Below are 7398 nucleotides of genomic sequence, written 5' to 3'. Positions count from 1 at the left end.
CTACGTACGCCCATTGTGTGCATACGTAGTACATTGTTTCACATTGCATATCTGTTGCATATGCTCATCCAGCATATGAACACATTATTCTACATTTTGAACCGTCGTACTCTACAATACATTTCATGCTGCGTACGCCCATTGTGTGCATACGTAGTACATTGTTTCACATTGCATATCTGTTGCATATGCTCATCCAGCATATGAACACAGTATACTACATTTTGAACCGTTGTACTCTACAATACATTTCATGCTACGTACGCCCATTGTGTGCATACGTAGTACATTGTTTCACATTGCATTTCTGTTGCATATGCTCATCCAGCATATGAACACATTACACTACATTTTGAACCGTTGGTAACCATTTGACTATGTGAACCGTCTTACCCCTTTGATTTCATGAATCGTCTGTAACCATTGAACCGTGTAAACCAGTTGTATCCGTTGACATGGATTACATTTGACAATAGACATTTGACTATACATAAACATTTCTACTGTCGTTAAACATTTCATCTTGATGGTTTGGTTTGAGTAAGTGATTAAGTAACGAGGCGTGTGTAATATGATACAAGCATGGTGGATACGCCGCTGGTACTTCCTATATATAAGTGTTTGTATGGTATTGCATATCGTAGCGTTATTTAAATCATTTCAGTTTGAGACATATGACATTTTATACAAATAACACACTTTTCACGAGACATTGTTTTACAAACGACTTATCTTATACAAACTCATTTTACATGGTTATCCGTTTAACCATACAGTGTTCTCTTATTTATACATATCATTTGATCTTACCGTTTTTCAAACGATTTACAAGACAAAGCAAATTACAAGGTTCATGACTGACTGTTACTAAACATTTTCTCAAACATAAGTCATGAATTCCGTTTTCACAAAACCAATGTATCTCACAGGCATTTTTATGCTGACGTACCTATTTTCACATGTGTTTTCAGGAGATGATGCATAGGACTTATCAAGACATACTTAGGCGGACCTGTGCCTTAGTGACTTAAAACGAGACAAGAACTAGTTAATTTATGTTATGTACACTTTGATTCTTGTTTAGACAATATAAACTTTCATGTTTGATTTATAAAACGAAACTTCATTTGCCATGGATTTGAAACAATTGATTCTGTTACAACACTCCCCGACGTTTCCGCCACGTTTTGTATGTTCTACGTGGTCGGGGTGTGACATTGAAGATTTGGCGAAACTACCTGTATGGCACTAAGTGTACAATCTACACTGATCACAGAAGTTTACAACACATCTTTATTCAGAGAGAGCTTAATATGCGTCAACGCCGATGGGTAGAACTTCTCAATGATTACGACTGTGAGATTCGTTATCACCCAGGCAAGGCGAATGTGGTTGCTGACGCTCTCAGCAGAAAGAGTTACGTGCTCAGTACTCGAAATATCCAAGCACAGCATAACCTCGAAACCCTCATCCGAGAAGCCCAACATGCTTGCTTTAACGAGCGTACATTGAAGAAAGAAAGGATCTATCACGATGGAGCTCAGTTAGTAATCAAACCAGATGGGATATTCTATTATCTGGACCGAATTTGGATCCCTAAGAGGACCGATTTGCGAAAGATTATCATGAACAAAGCCCACAAGTCCCGATATTCTATTCATCCCGGTGCAGACAAGATGTACCAGGACCTGCGTTATAAGTACTGGTGGCCGGGTATGAAAAGGGATATCGCTCTGTACGTTGGAAGCTGCTTAACTTGTGCAAGAGTCAAGGCTGAACACCAAAGACCTTCTGGCTTACTCGAACAACCGCCGATACCCATATGGAAGTGGGAGAGTATAGCTATTGATTTCATAACGAAACTCCCGCCCACGCCATCAGGGCACGATAGTATTTGGGTCATAGTTGATCGTCTGACGAAATCAGCCCACTTTTTGCCGATACGAGAAGACTACAAGGTGGAACGACTAGCCCAAATCTACACCGACGAGATCATTCGTAATCATGGTACGCCTCGTGATATCATCTCAGATCGTGACGCCTGGTTTGCTTCGCGATTGTGGGAAACGTTTCAAGCGGCCCTTGGCACGCGCTTAATCTGAGTACTGCATTCCACCCTCAAACCGACGGACAGACTGAAAGGACGATCCGTACTCTTGAAGACATGCTCCGAGCGTGTGTTATAGATTTTGGTGGTAGTTGGAACAAACACCTGCCATTGGTGGAATTCTCGTACAATAACAGCTATCATGCCAGCATTCAAATGGCACCTTTCGAGGCCTTGTATGGTAGAAGATGTCGATCGCCTATTGTGTGGCACGAGATCGATCACTCGCAACTAACCGGTCCCGAGATTCTACAAGAAACGACTGACAAAATCCACCAGATAAGAGAAAACCTGGTAAAAGCTCGGAATAGACAGAAGAGTTACGCCGATAAAAGACGCAAGCCCCTTGAATTTGAAGTTGGTGACTACGTACTCCTAAAGGTATCACCTTGGAAGGGTGTAGTCCGATTCGGCAAGAAAGGGAAACTCGCGCCTCGATATGTTGGACCTTTTAGGATTCTGGAAAGAATCGGAAAAGTCGCCTACAGACTCGATTTACCGGAGGAACTCAGTAACGTCCACCCGACTTTCCACGTCTCTAACCTCCGGAAATGCCTTGCTGATCATGATCTAATCGTACCACTCGACGATCTTCAGGTCAACGAAACATTACACTTCGTGGAAAAGCCTGTCGAAATCATGGATCGCCAAACCAAGCAGCTCAGGCGCTCTCGCATCCCGATCGTGAAGGTCCGATGGGAAGGCAAACGAGGCACGGAGTTCACTTGGGAACTCGAAAGCGAAATGAAGGCCAAGTACCCGCAATTGTTTAAATAAATAGATCTGAAGCATCAAATTGGTAAATCACGGTGCTGTGTAGCCTTCGGGCCTAATTTCGGGACGAAATTCCCTAAACAAGGGGAGGCTGTAACACCCCGTGTTTTCGAATGTCAAAGTCAAAGTCCAAGTCAACTTTGACTTTCTTTGACTGTAGATAGTCGATTTCGTGTCTTAGTTGTATTATGTGGAGTAAGTGTTGTAATCAGCAAGAATCGAAGTAATCGAATGTGTTATAATGCGAACCGATCTACGACTGTAAATGATAGGAACTAACAACGCAATAAAGTTAATCTAATCAGAAATCAAACCGATCTAACAATCAATCGAACTCGAGGCTCGAATTATGCGAATTTGGTATTATTAAACGTGTGTGTGTGCCTTACGTGTTACTTGTGCGTGCTACTTTATGTTTGGTGTGGTATTCAAGCAAATCAATCGAAAATCGAATCGAAACTCGAAAAGCAATCAAACTCGATCGAAACCGACATCGAAATGTGACTTATAGAAGATTGTATGTTAGATATAATGGTTGGGATTAAAAGTAATTTGACTAGGAACTCTATCGTATCCGTATCATCGTCCATCAAAATCGAAACGTCGAAAATCGTCGCAAAATACCCGAAGTGCGTGGCGGATCGAACAGGAAACATCCTGATTGAACAGGCCAGCCGATCGGCTAGCACTTTGCCAGCCGATCGAGCAGCCCACTCGATCGGAGTTCCCAGCCGATCGGCTGCCACTTTCCTCTTTTGGAAGCCTATAAATAGGGCTGTCATTGTCATACTTTCCACTTTTGGAAAGCTCTGACCGAACCAGCCATCTTCTTCATCTTTTTCTCAGATTTCTCTCAATCCCGGTAAGTTTTCACTCTAATTCTTGTACGTTCTTAATCATTACTTGATTCTACACCTTTCTTTCTTTCAAAACTTGGATTCTAACCGTGAAATCATCAAGATCTAAGTGTTCTTGGTGATGTCATCATGGTGTTCTTGAAGAACATCATGTTTTGGCCTCATTCCACTATGATTAGCTTAGATCTAACCGATGTCCACATAAACAAGTTAAGATCCATCATAGATCTAAACATTTCATAATGTAAAGGATTGAAAGAAGGATTTCCAACTTTCTTTCAACTCTTTTACACTCAATGCCTTCAAAACCGGTAGAAACGGAGCTTGAACCGGCTAACCAATCATTCAAATGGTTGGGAGGGTTCGAGATTCGGGTCTATAAACAAGGTTCACCGATAACGGTTAAACTCTAAACCGGCATTCCAAACCGTCAACCGGCCGGACTTGGGTGGTTCCTGTTCGAGCCAAGGGAACAGGTGGGAACGAAGGTTATCATAGTTCAACACGTAGTCAAGATACCTTGAAAGAATAACAAATAAACAGACAACCAGGTGTTAGACAAAAGGCCGACCAGGTCAGAAATGCTGGCCGAACGGCTAGGCTGTCAAACAGCCCAGTCGATCGGATACGCCAGCCGATCGACCGGGCCAGCCGATCGACTAGCACATGGCCCCACACTTCCAAACCTTCGAAGTATAGTGTTGACGAAGTAATGTTCAACCAAATGGGTTGCTCGATTGGTAAACATTACTGTTCAGATCATGAGATACTATGCTTCAACACTTAGCCATTTTCACTACTTGTTCGTAGTAGAGAATGCCAGCCGATCGAACAGACTGTTCGATCGAGTGACATTCAGTTGGGGACTAACTTTGAAGCTCCTAGCCGATCGAGTGAGCTAGCCGATCGAGTGAGCCGTTCGATCGAACGACTTGAAAAGGTAGGAACACTTCAGTGTTCTCAAATAATGCAACAAAAACTTCAAAAGTTCAAATCCCCTAACACAAACACACTAGAGGAAGAAACAATCCACTCGAATGGTTCAGCCGATCGAGCCAACCGGCCGATCGAACAGGACTGTCCGATCGGGTATACCAGCCGATCGAACAGGCCGTCCGATCGAACCTGCCGTTCGATCGACCAGCCCATTCGATCCATCCATACTTGTTTACCTTTCCGCGTTACTTATCGTTATGCTATCGAACTATTTAGGCTAACCTTACTTCCATAACGCCCTTCAATCCACAATCAATCACTGTGAGTACACTCGATCCCTTTTTGCTTTAGCACTTTTGGGTGTTACATACGTTACTTATCAAATCACAATCAAACACAAACTATTTGAACGCTGACCGAATTGCATGTGCTATTGACTAAATGAATGTTGTTTATTATGTTTACACGTGTTGCTATCTACCTGCCTTAGCAACATAGTACTATAGTTTGGACTCAGCACCCGTTCATACGGGGGTTGTTAAGGACAAATACTTGCATGGATTATGGTGGTAATCATGTATTGCGAACCGTCTCAGACGGTCAACCCGCAGTCGTTGGTACCGATGGTCCCATGTCGATAATTAACATGCATCGTTTTCCTCTGTGTACGTGCCTGGTTATGCGTAAACTATTCGAACTCTATATGCTATTATCAAACTTGTGTGCTCACCTTTACATTTTATGTATTGACTTTATTTTAACGTATGTGACAGGTAATTAGGGTGCTTACTTGCTAGGAAAGCGAGGCAATAATAAAGCTTTAGAGCCCATCTAGCAGTTGTAGGTCGTAGCCTACCTAGGGGTCTCTAGAAGTGGATAAATTATAGCCATGGAGCCGTTGGAGTTGTTGTCGATCAAGCATCTATGGCATTAGTTGTCTGTAGATCTTGTCCGGACGAGTCTTAATGACTCTGGGCCGTACTTTTAAACATTTGGTTTGTAATAAATTAAATCTGAGTTGTCGAAACAGTACTATTTGTTTAGTTGTATTCTATGATAACTTGTTTATTTATTTGGGATACGGTATGGGACGTATCACTTAACTGAATTTGTAATAATAGTTGTTGTGGAAAGTTCTGGACAATCTGTTTCGCTCAGTGCCGCGCCCCGATGATTCCGCCATCGGTTGGGGTGTGACAGTGAGTAGTCTCGGGATCCAAGATTGATCGTAAGAGTTCTTGACAATCAAAGGCCATGTTTGCCTAAGTCTCTTACATCACTTTGTGAAGACAAACATTTAGTGTAATACTTTTTATTTTTAATCTTTTCGCACTTTTTATTTGGTTATGTATTAATGACTTTAATAACTAGTTTCTTATGTTGAAGGTGATTCTTCCTTATCATTTGTCCATGGTGTCTTGGCGTTATTTTACTGTCTATATAAAATAAAAGATTTACACCATTCATATCTCCACGGTCTATATGGAGATATGTTGGCTACCTGGTCGGGGGTTAAGGGAATGGTTTGGTAAGAGTCTTGCCTTATTCAGTGTATAGATCCTGCAAGGACCTGGGTTAAATTTAGTAGGACCTCCTTCAATGCCCACTGGTATTGAATGGCGGGGGTCCGAACTCTTTGATCCCCTCTTATGTAAGCTACTATTAAAACTTTAACCCGGCTACTTAGGACTGTATCCCTACTGACTCAGACTACTTAGCCGAGGGTAACGTCACCTTCAAAAGAGGGGCATACCACATTACGCATTAATAACTTAATTAATTATCTTTCAATAATCCGATCCTTTAGGATTGTATCCTTGCTGACTCAAACTACTGGGTTGAGGTAACGTCACCTTCACAAGAGGGGCCTACAACAATAACTAAGATACTCTCTTAAAAAGTGCAAAAGTGCGGAAATAATCAAAGGTTACACTAAAGGCGAGTCGGATCCAAGTGATTTATCTTGTCTATCTGTTTTTTTTATTTTTATTTTATTTTCAGCATTTTAGTTTTTATTTTCTAGTTTAAAACCTTTTTCTAAATTTTTGATTTGATTAGACGTTGAGGATAAACCGGTATTAAAAGCTCTTGTGTCCTTGGACGACCTCGGTATCTTACCAACACTATACTACGCTCACGATGGGTGCACTTGCCCATATGTGTGTTTGGTGTTAGTAACTATCGTGTTTTATAAATTTAAAACTTGACTAAAGTGGTTAAAAGGGCTAAAAATATACATAAAAATATAGAACACCTAACTGCACATCACTAACCTATCCACCAATAATTCGCCTTTAAATCCTGATACATCTTATCACTACCAGGATGAACGGAATATTTGGAACTATGGGCTTCTTGAATAATAACATCTCGAAGTCCACCATAAATTGGAACCCATATTCTTCCATTCAATCTTAGAATTCCATCTTTGTCACAAATCAATTGATCGGCAGTGACACCCAACTTTTCATTTGAGAAGTTAGCTTCTAATACAGCTTCCTTTTGAGCGGCTAACAACCTTTCATTCAAGCTGTTTCTTAATTCAATGCTCTTGGCATTGATCCTAATGGGCTTAATTCTTTCCTTTCTGCTTAAGGCATCGGCGGCCACATTCGCCTTACCTGGATGGTATCTGATTTCACAATCATAGTCATTCAGTGTCTCCATCCATCGACGCTGTCTCATATTCAGATCCTTCTGATTGAACAGATGCTGAAGGCTCTT

The sequence above is a fragment of the Helianthus annuus genome, chromosome 10 (genome assembly GCF_002127325.2).
Source record: "Helianthus annuus cultivar XRQ/B chromosome 10, HanXRQr2.0-SUNRISE, whole genome shotgun sequence".
Classification (NCBI taxonomy): Eukaryota; Viridiplantae; Streptophyta; class Magnoliopsida; order Asterales; family Asteraceae; genus Helianthus; species Helianthus annuus.
This window is presented reverse-complemented; position numbering follows the sequence as displayed.